General features: G+C 40.2%; 1 long non-coding RNA gene across 1 annotated transcript in view; it reads left to right on the top strand.

Annotated features, from left to right (window-relative positions):
• LOC121041460 (uncharacterized) overlaps positions 1 to 15,353 on the top strand; it is a 22,405-nt gene extending 7,052 nt beyond the window's left edge. Inside the window, exons 2-4 of the long non-coding RNA XR_005795746.1 lie at positions 994 to 1,135; positions 2,324 to 2,414; positions 15,174 to 15,353. This is a non-coding gene — a long non-coding RNA (uncharacterized LOC121041460). The remainder of the gene's footprint in view (positions 1 to 993; positions 1,136 to 2,323; positions 2,415 to 15,173) is intronic.
• The last annotated feature ends 122 nt before the right edge of the window (positions 15,354 to 15,475 follow it).

The raw sequence follows: 15,475 nt of genomic DNA, 5'->3' as shown, positions 1-15,475 counted from the left end.
CTCCCTCCCTCCCTCCCTCCCTCCCTCCCTCCCTCCGCTCTCCCCCACTTGTGCTCTCTCTCTCTCTAAACAAAACAAAACAAAAGTCCCTTTCTAGCTCTGGTATTGTTGGAATGCTGTTCTTTGGGTATACCTTGGTTTAGCAGACCAGTATCAGCACATGAGATAGGGCTGCTGTTCCCCAGCTCTGTCCCTGCAAGTTGAGGGAGAAAAATACAGAGCAGGCATAATCTCAGTGGGGAAAAGACCTTAGACCATGATGATGATGACGATGGTGATGATGATGATGATGATATTTATTGAGCACTTATGCCTCAGATACTGTTTTATGTGTTTTACATAAATGATTAAGTTTGATTCTTACAATGACCTTATGGTACCATAGTTTCTGTTTTGTAAGTGAAGAAATTGAAGCTTAAATTAAGCACATCCAAAGTTTATACAGCCAGTAAATGATGCAGCCATGATTTGAAACAGGATATTTGAGTACAGAGCATATGCCTGTGACTGGCTCATACATGGAGGTGCAACCCAGAAGGGTGGACCCAGATTTTGCAAAAGGGGAGGGACTGGCTGGTGTGTGCAGTTCTTTGCCACCAAAAACAAGATGGAGGTGCTGGGGGTGTGGAGAGGGGCCTGCCGAGAAATCCATTTTTATCTACTCCCAAAACATGTGTATTGTGTAAACTGGCTCCCTCTGGCCTCTTAAATGAGTGAAAGCCCCACTCAGCTTTCTGAAATGTATTTCTGCGGGTAGTGATGCCTTGACAATTGTTTACATGTTGCTGGTGGACCAACCTTACCTACCCTTTGCCAATATTGTCAGCAGCATCACAGATGGACAAAATGTGTTAAAGTAGCATTCATTCCTCAGCCCCACACAGGCTGCTCTTAGATTGTGTTTCCTTTTATTAGTGCAACACATAATGGGGTTATTCGTATCAGTTCTAAAGGAAAAAACACAGCTCCTCCTCATTTATTTTCTTTTTTCAGCAATGACTAGAGACCTGGCTTCAAAAAAGGATGAATGACTGCCCAATGCTGACCCCTTCCTCAGCCGCCACAGCCCTGGCCAAGAGGGAGGCCTCTGGCATCTGCACAGTAGCCACCTCCTGTTAAGGTGGTGCCCGCTGGGGTAAGTCTGCTCAGAGACCTCTCTTCTGCTTCTGGCTCATGGCCCACACCCTTCCCTGGGTCCTGTTCTGCTCCTTCTTACCACTGTTCACTGTAATCTCCCAGTGTCCGAGGCCTTGAACTTCTCACTGCCTTCCCCACATCTGTCCCAGTCCCCTGTCCTGACTGGCCTGTTTTCTCCTTGCCCTGAGCCTTGATGCCTCCATTCCTGCATGGGTCAGGAGCCATTGCTCACCTTTCTTTTCCTTCCCACTCCCACCTTGCCCCAACTGAAATGTCTTCTCTCTCCTTCATCTGCTGTGATAGAGAAGGTGTCCAGTGTCATTTTAGATTAAGATGTCACCTAGCATAAGCCTGAATCCCAGCAGTCTTGATTTAACCAGACCTTTAAGGTCATTCTAGCCCTGAGCAACCATGATTAAATCCTGCCTGCAGCTTCGAACAAGGAAGACCCTGGCCATTGCAGACTAACTAAAACATCTAAAATTTGACCGCTGGGAGAAAAGAGGTGCATATATTGACAGGTGTTCACATGGGGAGAGGAGCTGAGAGAGAGCTCATCAGCTAAGGTCACCTGCTTGGTATGTGGGCCAAGCTTTGCTAGGATGTTATTGCCTGCATTTCTTTTCAAGCCTGGGAAGCTAGCACAGCCCCATTTAACAACTCAGCAGGGGCAGCTTACCAATCCTGTGCTCATTTGTTTGGAGCATCTGAAGGATGCCAGCTGTCCCACAGCTTTATATGTTGCTCGGGGTAGGCATCAATCATTACCTAGTAAGCTCCAAATACTCACTCACCTGAATGCAGTGATATGCAAAACAAAATCTCGAAGGTGGGGATTCACAGTTGGATATCTTAGCTTCTCTACAGGCATCTTTTTAAAAAGATTCACTAACTCCCATATCCAGAGAGCCTAAGAGATGCCGTAACATTTCTAGGCCACTGTTATCACCACCATCTTTAGAAGGGGTGAGAGGAAACCAGTCTTGGGTCCCTCTCACAGCCTCCTGCTACTCGAGGCTGCTTGCAGTGTATGTAACCCTCATAATTTTGAAAGAAAATTAATTAAATGGAAGTTCTGTGCAGTAGTTGATTGGAGGAAGCATAAAGGTGTTGCCAAAAGCTTCATCAAGCAGAAAGATATTTTATAAGGAAACTAGATATCCAAGCCTTTCCATATCTGTCCCAGGAAAACAGAATGAAGCCTACCTGGTCGTCAGCTCCAAAGGAGAAGGTCCAGCAAACCTGTGTGAGAAATATCAAGCTGCAGGATTTCTCAGGTTAGCAAAATAATAAAGGCTCTATGCTTGAAGGCAATCTATAAATAAAGTACCTCCCGTGAAGACCAAATCTTGAAGCTATGATCTTTGAAGAGAAAGTCAATATCTGCACACAGATTCATACCTGTGTGACAGAAATTACTTGCACCATAAAGATGAGACCGATATGGAGGCCATTCTCCATCCACACTGGTTAAAGTGGATCCAACAGCTTATTAATGAGACAGAACATGAGATTGATACTGAAATCCTCTGTATTCCTTTTATGATATAGTAGGGTGTAGATTGGCATTCTCAAGAATACCCTTTGTCGGGGCGCCTGGGTGGTTCAGTCAGTTAAGTGTCCAGCTTCAGCTCAGGTCATGATCTCATAGTTGGTGAGTTCAAGCCCCACGTCGGGCTCTGTGCTGCTGACAGCTCAGAGCCTGGAGCCTGCTTCGGATTCTGTGTCTCCCTCTCTCTGTGTCCTTTCCCCACTCACGCTCTGTCACTCTGTCTCTCTCAAAAATAAATAAACATTAAAAAAAAAAAAACACCCTTTGTCATTATTAAGTTTTGTCAGGTTTAAGCAGCCCCTTTAGGCATAGTTATGTGTAGATATCTGGATCTTTCTGTGTCATTTTTGAAAGAAGATATTCATAAAAGAATGCATACATTATGATTCCATTTATATAAAATTCAAGAACATGGTGATAGGAATCTGTTGTCTGTGGATGTAGAGACTGTCTGGAAGGGGGCCTAAGGGAACATTCTGGGGTGGAGATGTTCTATATCTTGATCGGTTACATGGATATATACATTTTTTAAACTCATCAAGTTACACACTTAAAATATGTGCACATCAGATTTGTAATTCTAAGATAAGATTTATAGAAATTTAATTCAACATAAAAGGAAAAAACTACTCAAGCTCTCAGGTTACTGCAATGGATAGCTATTTTTTAGAATAGCCCTTTTATCAGAGCATATTCTTTATATATATATATATATATGTATATATATATATACACACACACACACACACACACACAAATATATACACATATATACGTACATATATACATACATATGTATAACATATATATGTATATACATATATATATACACACATATATATATAACATATACAACATACAGTGTTCTATTCATTTCAGGTGTACAATATAGTAATTCAACACTTCCATACATTACTCCGTGCTCATCAAGATAGTGTACTCTGAATCTGCTTCATCTATTTCACCCATCCCCCCACCCACCTCCCCTCTGGTAACCATCTATTTTGCTTAGTATTATATTCTCTAGATCCACCCATGTTATTGCTAATGGCAGGATTTCATTCTTTTTTTTCTTATGGCTGAGTGATCGTCCTTGTATATGTACACCACATCTTCTGTATCCATTCGTCTATCAGTGGACACTTAGGTTGCTTCCATTTCTTGGCTACTGTAAATAATACTGCCATAAACATAGGAGTGTATGTACCCCTTTGAATTAGTATTTTTGTATTCTTTGGGTAAATGTCCAGTAGTGTGATTACTGGATCATAGGGTATTTCTATTTTTAATTTTTTGAGGAACCTCCATACTGTTTTCCAGAGTAACTGCACCAGTTTGCATTCCCACTAACAGTGCACCAGGGTTCCTTTTCCTCTACATCCTCACTAACACTTATTGTTGCTTGTGGCTTTGATTTTAGCTGTCCTGACAGGTGTGAGGTGATATCTCATTGTGGTTTTGATCTGTATTTCCCTGATGATGAGTGATGTTGAGCATCTTTTCATGTGTCTGGTGGCCATCTGGATATTTTCTTTGGAGAAATGTCTGTTCATGTCTTCTGCCCATTTTAATAAGATTATTTGTATCAGAGCATATTCTTATCTGTCAGGGTTTCAGTTCTCTTTTCATCTTTAGCATCTGAGGATTTCTGTTTCTTACAGAGGCTTCTATACACTTATAAAAAATTACTGCTCTACCTTATCTGGCATTTCTAGCTGCTTTTCATGGGATAGTTTAAGCTTATTCTGGTACATTATCTGCTGGAACCTGAATTCTTTGCTTTCCCTAATGATTTCGTCTAAACCACCTTTTCCCTTATATGTGAAATATATGTAACTATATGTACATATAGGTAAAAAGTCTATCTTGGGTAGCTTTGAGATTCTTATCTGGGGTTAAACCTGTGCTTTAAAGGTTTAACTGTTGTCCCAAATCTGTTAGGACAAACCAGCTTATATATTAGGTATACCTAAAGGCAGTTATCAGTAGTGTCTGTCTGAATCCTATACCTGACAGTTGCTAACTGAGCAGCATGCTGCCCAGTAAAGCATTGAAAAAGAAAACAGAAAAAAGCATCATCAAAACCAACATGTCCTTTGGGAGGCTGACAGATGGCTATGTCATCTTCTGTGCGTGTTTATCTTTTATCCTTTGCCTTATATTTTTCTCCTGTGGTTAGGAGCCATGTTTAACTTTCCCCTCAAAATGTCACATATAACCTCTTTATTGAGTTTTAGAAAATGATTGGCCTTAAATAATTAAAGTTATATAAATCAACATAAAAATAATGCAGTTTCATTTGTGGTATGATTTAAGTGCCTCTAAACACAATAAAAATCAACGTTAGGATCACCGCTACTGTTTATACCTAGGCATTGTGCATACATGTGATATTTAGAAGTTCTTCACTGTTCTCTTTAGAATGTCCTGACTGTTGTAAATTCCCCATGATGTTGTCACATTGAAATTATCGTTTGCACTGTAATATTTAAAGAATGGAAAATGGCACCCAGTCTGTGAGATTGTATCACTTATGTGAGAAGTGTGCTTCTGATGGCATGAATGTGAGATCGAAATATATTTACTGTGATGTTGGAGGTTTTCCCACATAGGTGATGTGTGTGTTCATGTGTGTGTGAAAGAGAAAGAGATTAAAATATATATGTATGCTTATGAGAAAAAAATATGTATGTATGTACATGCATGTTTATGAGAATATTATATTACCTGGATTATAAGGTGTGCCCTTCTCTCTATTGTAACATTTATAACCATTATACGTTTTCTAGAGTGGTTTCTTTTTTCCCAAATATCTGTCGCTGAATCAATGGTGTATTTTTCATGTTCAGCCTCCTAGACACGGAAGTACTGTGTACACGGAGAACTGAGACTTTTGGTGGAAAGGGTAACATCCCAGTGAGCATTTCATCAGATACCAGATGCTGGTATATACTAACAAGTTGAGAACTTCAAGTTGTCAGGTTGTGCTTTCTGGAGGCTGCTTCAAACTTGTTTTTCAGATATCTTAACACCCCCCCCCCCAAAAAAAAAAAACACATTGGAGAAATTTTTTTTTAGTGTTTATTTATTTTTGAGACAGAGACAGAGTGAGAGCCAGGGAGGAGCAGAGAGAGAGGGAGACACAGAATCCGAAGCAGGCTCCAGGCTCTGAACTGTCAGCACAGAGCCCAATGCGGGGTTCGAACCCACGAACTGTGAGATCTTGACCTAAACCGAAGTCAGACGCTTAACCGACTGAGCTACCCATCTGCCCCTGGAGAAATACGTACTTTAATTTAAAAAGAAGTTTAATTGGTTTGGCCAAAGTTTCAAAGAACTTGTGCTAAATGAACAAAAATGTAGCCATTTTTATGGCATTCTAAAATACATAGATTGGATGCCTCTAAGAAACATTTATAGGTAGAAACAGGAAATATATTTAAAAACTTGGGGGCTTTGGAGAATAAACTTTCCATCTTTCCTTCAGCCTGTTTTATTGTAGCAAGCAGTCGCTTACACATAGTTGATATCCAGGTATTTAGTCAATGATTGCAAATATTTATTAAGCAAACTGCAGTTACCCATTAAAAAAATAGAAAATTTCCATCTTTCAGTGAACAAAAATCAATCTGCAATGCTAATAATTTGCTTGGTGCAGATATGATCTGAGATACTTCTTATAATATCTTCTGTTCGTATCAGTGACTGTTACATTAAAGTGCAGATATAGCTGAAATTCTGGAATGGATGCATGCTGAGTGATGCTTTTGGGTGACCTAAGACTTAGCCCCTTATCTCAGGATTCATTTCTTTCCATCCAATTAGAGAGGACAGATTACTGAGCTGCTGAAATCAGGAGCAACGATGTTTTTTTCCTTTTTTCTTTCTTTATTTCTTTCTTTCTTTCTTTCTTTCTTTCTTTCTTTCTTTCTCTCTCTCTCTCTCTCTCTCTCTCTCTCTCTCTCTCTTTCTTTCTTTCTTTCTTTCTTTCTAAATACAAGCTTCCTAGGTTGATTCAGTAAAGTGATAATAGGACAACAGAAAATAAAAGTTGATTGCAATGAAGTGTGGGCAATTTGAAAACACTAACTCTAAGTGGGAAATATAACTCGTAGAATGTAGGTGATGGCTTTTCTTGTTTCAACTTTAGCACTAACTGCCTAAAATATCTACCAAAATTAGCATTTCAGAAATAGGACCATATGCTAAAATGACATAACTTTAGACCTCTGTGCTTTTATATGTAAATGTAAGGACATTTTAAGCTATAATGCTCAACAGAAGGGAAAAAAGATGGGCTGTTAAATCTCCAACAGTGATCCAACTGACTTTTATAAGACCATTATAGGAAAACTCTGCCTAGATCCAGCCGTCTTTGCTAGTCTGTTGCTTGCAAAGCTGTGCATTCTCCAATTCAGTTCAATTCAATTCAATTCATTTAGTCCCTCCCATATTTTCAAAACTTTCTAATAAGAATATAACTATTGGGGCACCTGGGTGGCTCAGTCGGTTGAGCGTCGGACTTGGGCTCAGGTCATGATCTCTCAGTTCGTGAGTTCGAGCCCCGTGTCGGGCTCTCTGTTGTCAGTGCAGAGCCTGGAGCCTGCCTCCCTCTCTCTCTGCCCCTTCCCCACTTGTGCTTTGTCTCTCTTCCTCTCTCAAAACTAAATAAACATTAAAAAATTAAAAAAAAAGAATATAACTATTAACTTTGATTCCTCCCCCCTTCCACACAATCTTTGGGTTTTGTGGTTTTGTTTTATTCCTGAAATATTAGCAAAGCAAAGAGGAAATGCATCTGTTCTCTACTTTGAAGAGAATTTAATTTCTACTAGATATTTCATAGTTACATCTTTTACTAGAATTTGTCTTTTTGCCAGTTTTATAACCTATATTATGAAAATACTATGTTTAACCTGGCTTGATGGTCTATAGCATATCTTGCAGAAACAGCATGTGTCTTTCCCTTTCCTTTTATTCCTAGACAGATTTTCCTTGCTGTATGGTTATTCACATTGCCATGAATTTCCATACAATTTAAATATTTTTTAAATGCAGTTCTATGTAAATCAATAGCAAAACAAACAAACAACAACAACAAAAACAAATCCGATAAAAAAAAATAGGCAGAGGAACTGAATCCTCAGTTCCCAAAGAATATATACAAATGTCCAATAGGTACATGGAAATGTGCTCAACATCAATAATTATCAAGAAAATACAAATCAAAATCACAGTGAGATATCACTTCACACCTGTGAGAATGGCTATGCTCCAAAAGAAAAGAGATAACAAGTGTTGGAGAGATTGTAGAGGAAAGGGAACCCTCATGCACTGTGGATGGGAATGTATATTGGTGCAACCATTGTGGAACAGTATGAACATTCCTCAAAAAAATTAAAGATAGAACTACATTATGATTCAGCAGTTCTACTCCTGGGTATATATCTAAAGGAAATGAAATCACTATCTTGAAAAGATATCTGCACCCTCATGTTCATGGAAGCATTATTCACAATAGTCAAGACATGGAAATAACTTAAGTGTCCACCAATAGGTGAATGGATAAAGAAAATGTAGTATAATTATACAATGAAATATTATTCAGCCACAAAAAAACAGAAATTCTGTCATTTGCAAAACACGATGGACCCTGAGGGCATTATGCTAAGTAAAATAAGTCAGAGAAAGACAAGTACTGTATAATCTCACTTATATGTGGAATTTTAAAAAATTGAACTCAGAAAGAGAACAGATTGGTAGTTCAGAAGCAGGGTGTGGTAGGGGAAATGGGGTCAAAAGGTACAAATTTCTAGTTAAATGATAAATTCTGTGGATATAATGGACAGCATGTACATATGCAATATTTATTATACATAGCCATTTTGCAATATATACATATATTAAATCATTATGTTGTAAATCTGTAAGGCAATGTTTTATGTTAATTATGACTCAATGAAACTGGGAAAAAATATAAAAATATACTTCTATTCCCTTCAGACTACTTTTAACATGTTCTAGTTATAAGTTTCATTTCGCCAAGTCCTTGAAACCTACGAGATGATTCCAAGTTCATCCAACTAGCTGTCCACTAGTGTATGGAAATAAATGAAGACCACCAAAATGAGAACAAACAGAGGCTATTTATTCACAGCTAGCTATAGCAAGGGAGTCAACCACCTTCACTGGCATTTGGCAGGACTCAAAGCAGGTAGGGGAGTGGAAAAGCTTTACAGTGTAAAAAAGAGAAGGCTTCAGGTGTGCTCTGAATGGAGGGTTTCGGCATGGAAAAGCTAGAGGCTGGCTAACTAGAAGTGGGGCATCTTATGTAATTGGTTTGGAAAACATATTTAGCAAACTCTGCTTGGTCCTGAATTGGAAGCAGGGATGAAAACTAGCAAAGTTGGCAGTCACTGACCAAGACCCGATCATTCTGGACTGATTGAGACATAGGCTGAGGTTTAGTACCTGGATTGGTTGCTGCAGAATTTGTGGGTTAGAGTCCTATTGTCATATATGGTCTTACTGTTGTCTGTCTGCATGTTCAGTCTCTCTCGTGTCAGAATTTCAGCCTACTAGCTGTTTTCACCAGACCCAAGGGTGGCTGGTAACTGGGTTGATTCACTGAGACATGGCATAGGAACTGGGGTGGCTACTGGAGCATCTTCCTGATGCCTGGCAGCCAAATTTTACATAGTAGATGATGGGCAAAGTGGTATGCATGGGGAAGTAGATGGAATGACCCCAAAGACCTCCTTCAACTTTCTGGAAGATAGTCATTGACAAAGTCATTCATGGGCATGCAGTCTTTCAACTCCTCCATGGTCGTGTAAGAATGGGCTTTGGCCCTGGAAGACTTCCTCACCAAGAGATAAACCCACAGCTTGTGCTGGGCTTATCACATTGTATGGGAATATCTTTTCTTGTTTTAGACTAAATGTGTGCTCCTTTGTTCTGATTAAGTCTGTGTGTCATATGGCACCTGGTCAATACTGTATCTCTTCCTGGCGGGGAGGGAATCAGGTCCTTCTCTTGCAGTATGTGACAAGGATGCTTGTAGACCATCACCCTGCATCAGCCGCAGGACAAGATCTGCTGGCCACGGGGGACCAGTACACACGACTGAAGCTGATCTTGCTCTGCCTCTTCTCTGTGACTAAAGCATTGTTCCATCCAGTGCCTGAGTGAGTTGTGTCTCTCTGGGAGACCCTCAGCCATGGAGTGTGTTGATATCTGCACTGTTGCTCCTGGCACTGTGGGACTTCTCCCCTGGAAATGATAAGAGGTGTCATTTGCTCAACAGTTGTCATTAGGGAACTCTGACTGCAGAAAGAGGGGACCCAGGCTCGAGGTTAGGACTCAAATGGAGAATTTAAACCTTTGTTTCTAGAGTACTATCAGATACACAGTAGGTAAATAAATGAATGGGAGGACTCAGAAGAAGAAAGTACACTGGCTAGCAACTTATGAGGATAAAAACCAGTGTTGGATCTGGGTAATAATGGTAACAAAGATCAAGCCAGAACCCAGGCACTATGAATAGAACAAGGACATGAGGTCCTGTTTGATGCTTGGTTACTCTAAATTCTTCATAATTAGAAAATAAATGGGCCCTAAACCACTTTATCGGAGGCTGTGGCTGCCTGGCAAGCAGTGTCACAAGCCACAAAGTCTCCACTAGGGCCAGTGCCCACCTGCCTGTAGGAGACTGTTGGGATTGGCTTGTTCATGCTGTTCATCCTCCAGGGCTCCACCCTCTCTCTCCTCCATACACACCCTTTCTATCTCCAGAGTCTTCCTGTCCCTCCGGGGCAGCTGCCAGCTCCCCATTTCCCTCAAACTTCTTAAAAGGGCTTCTCCCTCCACTTCCCCTCATTTCTCCCCGAGACCTCTGCTGCCAGCCCCTCCTCCTGCACTTGTCACCATTGCTGTCTTTCCTCTTATAACAAATCCTCTAAACCTGTCTTTTCACTGTTTAAATCCTTTGCTATCTTCTAATATTTTGTAACGATGCTGACCTTTGTCAACAGCGTCAACTGAGGATAAATAAAAAGTCCTACTACACATATGGATTTATGTAGTAGAGTTTATCTGTAGCTTAAATGAACATGCTCCCTACCTCCAGGTATAGAGATCTCCACCTCACACTCTTGGGCCATGTACTCATTCATCCAAGAAATATTTTTCAAGGGCTCTCAGTGTCTCTCACAAGACACTGAGGCAAACACTGAGGCTGGAGTAGTAAAAAAAAAAAAAAAAAAAAAAAAGAAAGAAAGAAAAAAAAAGAAAAGAAAGAAAAGCAGACTAGATCTTTATCCCCTCAAGGAGTTAAGACTCCAGCTCAGTGTTTCTCAAACTTCAGTGTACATCAGAATCACTCTGGGGGCTGGTTACATCCCAGAATGCCAGGCCCAACCCCCAGAGTTTCAGATTCAGTAGGTTTGGAGTGGGGCTGGAGAGTGAGCATGCCTAACAAATTCCCAGGGGATGCTGATGCTTTTGGCCTGTGGAGCCCACTTTGAGAACTCCTGTTCTAGCAAGGCACACAGGTAAAACACAATTACACAATACATTATTTACTTACAGTAGATGCTGGGGAGAAGCACAGGGTAAGACAGGCTGGGTTAGCAAGGGCTTTCTTGAAAAGTCATCGAGCTGAGCCTGGGGAATGAGCTAGAATAGGATAGATGAAAAAATAGAGGAAGGAAGGGTCTTTGTGAAGGTTTGATGCAATTGGGGAATTGAATGGAGGCCTACTTGGGGAACAGAATAAGATTGAGAGAGACATATCCTTGGATAAAGTTAGACTCTTTTCTCTTCCTTTACCAATCTACTTAACAGGTGATGCTTACCCTTGGTCAACTAACAGAGTGTTTTGTTCACCCTGAATGCACACTGGAATCACCTGGAGAGCTTATAAAAGTACTAATTCCCAGAAGTTCTTATTTGATTGGTCAGAGATGGAATCTGAATTATGGTCATTTTAAAACTCTCCCCGAGTTGTTCTGTGTAGCCAGGGTTGAGAATCTAAGAATACTGCATCCTTTATCCAAAGGACTTATTTCTTAGTATTTTCTCATTTCCCAGTTGGTTGATATTTCCTCATAGTAATTCTTCAGTGCCACCCACCTCCACCTTTTTTAATATATCCTCTGAAATTAATTGTAAGATGAGGGGAAGCAAGACAAAATTCACTAGTAGTATTTTCTTTTTTTTTTTTAAGTTTTATTTACTGAAGTAATATCTACACCCCACATGGGCTCAAACTCATGACTCTGAGATCAAGAGTCACACGCTTTTCTGACTGAGCCAGCCAGATGCCCCAGTAGTGTTTTCTTTTAAGCAAATATCAGAGTCGAGCAACGGTATCAACAATAGCCAAACTATGGAAAGAGCCCAAGTGTCCATCAATTGATGAATGGATAAAGAAGATGTGGTGTATATATAATCAATGGAATATTACTCAGCCATCAAAAAGAACAAAATCTTGCCATTTGCAATGATGTGGATGGACCTAGAGTGTATTATGCTAAGCAAAATAAGTCAGGCAGAGAAAGAAAAATGCCATTTATTTTCACTCATATATGGAATTTAAGAAACAAGACAGATGAACATATGAGAGGAAGGAAAAGAGAAAGGGAAACAAACCACAAGAGACCCTTAACAATGGATGGAGGTGGGTGGGATATAGGCTATATTAAGGAGGGCACTTGTTATGATGAACACTAGGTGCTGTGTGTAAGTGATGAATCACTGAAGTCTACTCCTAAAACCAATATTGCACTGTATGTCATCTAACTAGAATTTAAATAAAAATTTAAAAAGAAAAATAAAGCAACCATCAAAGTAAAAATTGAAACAACAGAGGAGAAAGGCAAAGGCTTATTATAGTCAGCAGGGGAGTACCCCCAGGAAATCATTCTTATTTTATGTTAGGGCCATTACCTTTCAGACCATAGAATTTCTATTTGAGGTTGAATTTTTCACAATGTAGTCTTACTTAAAATAAGGTTTGTTGTTCAGATGTGTGGAATCATAGGCATCTAAAGAGAAAGACTATGTCTTATATAACCAGATATTTCCCACGAAGCCTGGTATTTAATGACTGGATGAAGAGCTAATGTAGAACTGGTCACGATTTTGCATTTTCATCCCCTTTTACCTGTAAGTTCATGGTCTTTTCCATCATTCCTTTAAGGCAGACCAACAATATTATTCCATTCTCCCCTCACATTGCCATTTGAATCAATACTTCTAATTAATACTTACAAAGGGAAAGGAGAGAAGGAAGGAAGCCTGAGAGGGAGGGAGCAGTGGAGAATGGAGGAGCGAAAAAGCATCAAGAACAAGCTTGGCCTAAGGGTTCCTGCCCATATGGGAGAAAAAGAGAACCAAGGGGAGACAGCTGTGGGTTGAGTGTTGATGCACTCCACCCACCTCATTTCCTTCTATTTTCACAAATACCCTGTATGATGGGTACTATTTTTCCTATTTTACCCATGAGGAACAAAGACTCGGAGAGTTTACATAACTTTCTTAAGGTCATACATTTTACTTTATGCTCAACACCATAGGAAGCACTTTCATAGACTTATTTTATCACCCCTCACAATTGCTTGAATTTTGCACCCATATTCCAAACAGTCTTAGACAGGCAAAATCACTTACCTAAACCTGCATACCTAATAAAAGGTGAAAGTGCAATTTGAGCTCAGGCAGGACCTATCTATGCTCTGTCATATGACAAAGCTGAGATGGACTTAGGTCTATATGATATTACAGTGCAGAGGAAGAGGGAGACATTTGCAGCATGGAGAATGGAGCATCACTTAGGGAAGGGCTTAGAGAGGAACAGAGAAGATGAGACACCAGAAGACATTGGTTGGCCCTTATGAATGTCATTGCCCTGGAGCAACTTATGTGGAGCTCCATGCCTGGCTCAGAGAAGTGGGGAAAAGGGGCAAAAAGTCATGACTTCTATTCTTAAAGATTTGAGAATATAAATAGACACTGTGTGCATGAGAACACAAATGGATCCCATTTGTGGGATCAAGATATGGCAAAAGATGAGGGCAGTGGGGTCGCAGAGGTGAAAGACTGAGAGACACCACCCGAGTCCTGAGAACCATTGAGAGCAGATGAAATGACCTGCCCAAAAGGTAGAGAGAGGATCAGGATTCCACCTGGGCTGAGTAACTGCATTCTCCAACCAGAGTTGGGGATGGCCTTACAGAGTATTGAGTCTGATGTTACTCAAAGTGTAGTCATTGGACCAGCTGCACATACATAGTCTCTGAACTTGTTAAAAATTCAGTCTCTCATCTTGAAATCATTGTTGCACTATATGCTAACTAACTTGGATGTAAATTTTAAAAAATTAATTAATTAAAAAAATTCAACCTCTCAGAGCCCACCTCACCCCTGAATTAGGATTTGCATTTTAACAAGATACCCAGGTATTTGCATACACATTGACATTTATCACGCACTGAAGAGGAGTGCATAAGAGATAAGAGTTGCCTCTTGTCAAATGTGGGAAAGACCTAAAACCAGAATGGAACCAAAATTTTGTCAAAGAGGGAAGAGGCTTTTTGCTGCTTGTTGTGCTTCCCTGACATTACTCAGTCCTGCTAGAATATGGAACTTCATGAAAGAGGAAAGGTGAGTTCAAACGTGGAACAGTAGAATACACGGGTTAGCAGCCCACAGGTTTAACATGAGTGACTTAAGGATGCTCAGCTGACCCTGGCTGCTGTCATCCTATTATCAAGCACAAAATCTCTACAAAGACCAGAGAATAGAGGCCCATGGGAAGAGCTGTCTAAGGAATGAGAGGGGAACATGGTGCAATGCAGATAGCCCAGAGAACTAGAACGGGCTCCCAGCCTCTAGAGTTGGTTGTTAAATATTTCAAAATGGTGGTAGCTTGAAATTGGCTGTGGTGGGAGTATTTCTACCACAGAAGTCAATAAAAACTACAAATCCAGACTTTGTATTTTTCAGAGAGTCAGTTTATCAGCACGCCACTGTGGGAGAGTAGACAAGTCAAAGTTGTATGTGTAAAGTTGGTATGTGTAAAGTATGGAAGGAGAAATTCAGGAAGGGAAAAGACAAGGGACATCCTAAACACTGATGCTAGAAAATGTTGCTAGAGATACCTTATTCTAAACTCATGGTAGGGGCTGGGATTCATCCAATGCCTTCATTTTTTTTTTTTTTAATTTTTTTTAACGTTTTTTTTTTTTTTTTTAATTTATTTTTGGGACAGAGAGAGACAGAGCATGAACGGGGGAGGGTCAGAGAGAGAGGGAGACACAGATTCTGAAACAGGCTCCAGGCTCTGAGCTGTCAGCACAGAGCCCAACCTGGGGCTCGAACTCATGGACCGTGAGATCATGACCTGAGCCGAAGTCGGACGCTTAACCGACCAAGCCACCCAGGCGCCCCCCAATGCCTTCATTTTTAAAACTTCTTTCCACAGGCCTGTCTCAAGAGTGTGAGTTCACTGAAGGTTCAAAGAGGATGGAGAAGATGTGAAATAATGTGGAGAATAAAATTCTGAACTGACCAAAGAAACGTATAAATGTGACTGGGCAGCCATTGCCCCATGGGGTAAAATGTCCCTGTAAGTTTTTATCTGCTGGGATATAAGCCTAGAGAAAGTAGACAGTGGGTTCTTCTAGGGTGGAGGCTTTTTCTCAATCACGTAGATATTGTATTTAATAATAATAATGATACTTCTGGTGGCTTAGATTTACCTTTATGTTTCTGATATTATCATTT

Source organism: Herpailurus yagouaroundi, unplaced genomic scaffold, assembly GCF_014898765.1.
Source record: "Herpailurus yagouaroundi ecotype Mexico unplaced genomic scaffold, PumYag 184, whole genome shotgun sequence".
In the NCBI taxonomy this organism is placed as follows: Eukaryota; Metazoa; Chordata; class Mammalia; order Carnivora; family Felidae; genus Herpailurus; species Herpailurus yagouaroundi.
Note: the sequence above shows the minus strand (reverse complement) of the source record. Positions and strands in the feature narration are given on the sequence as shown.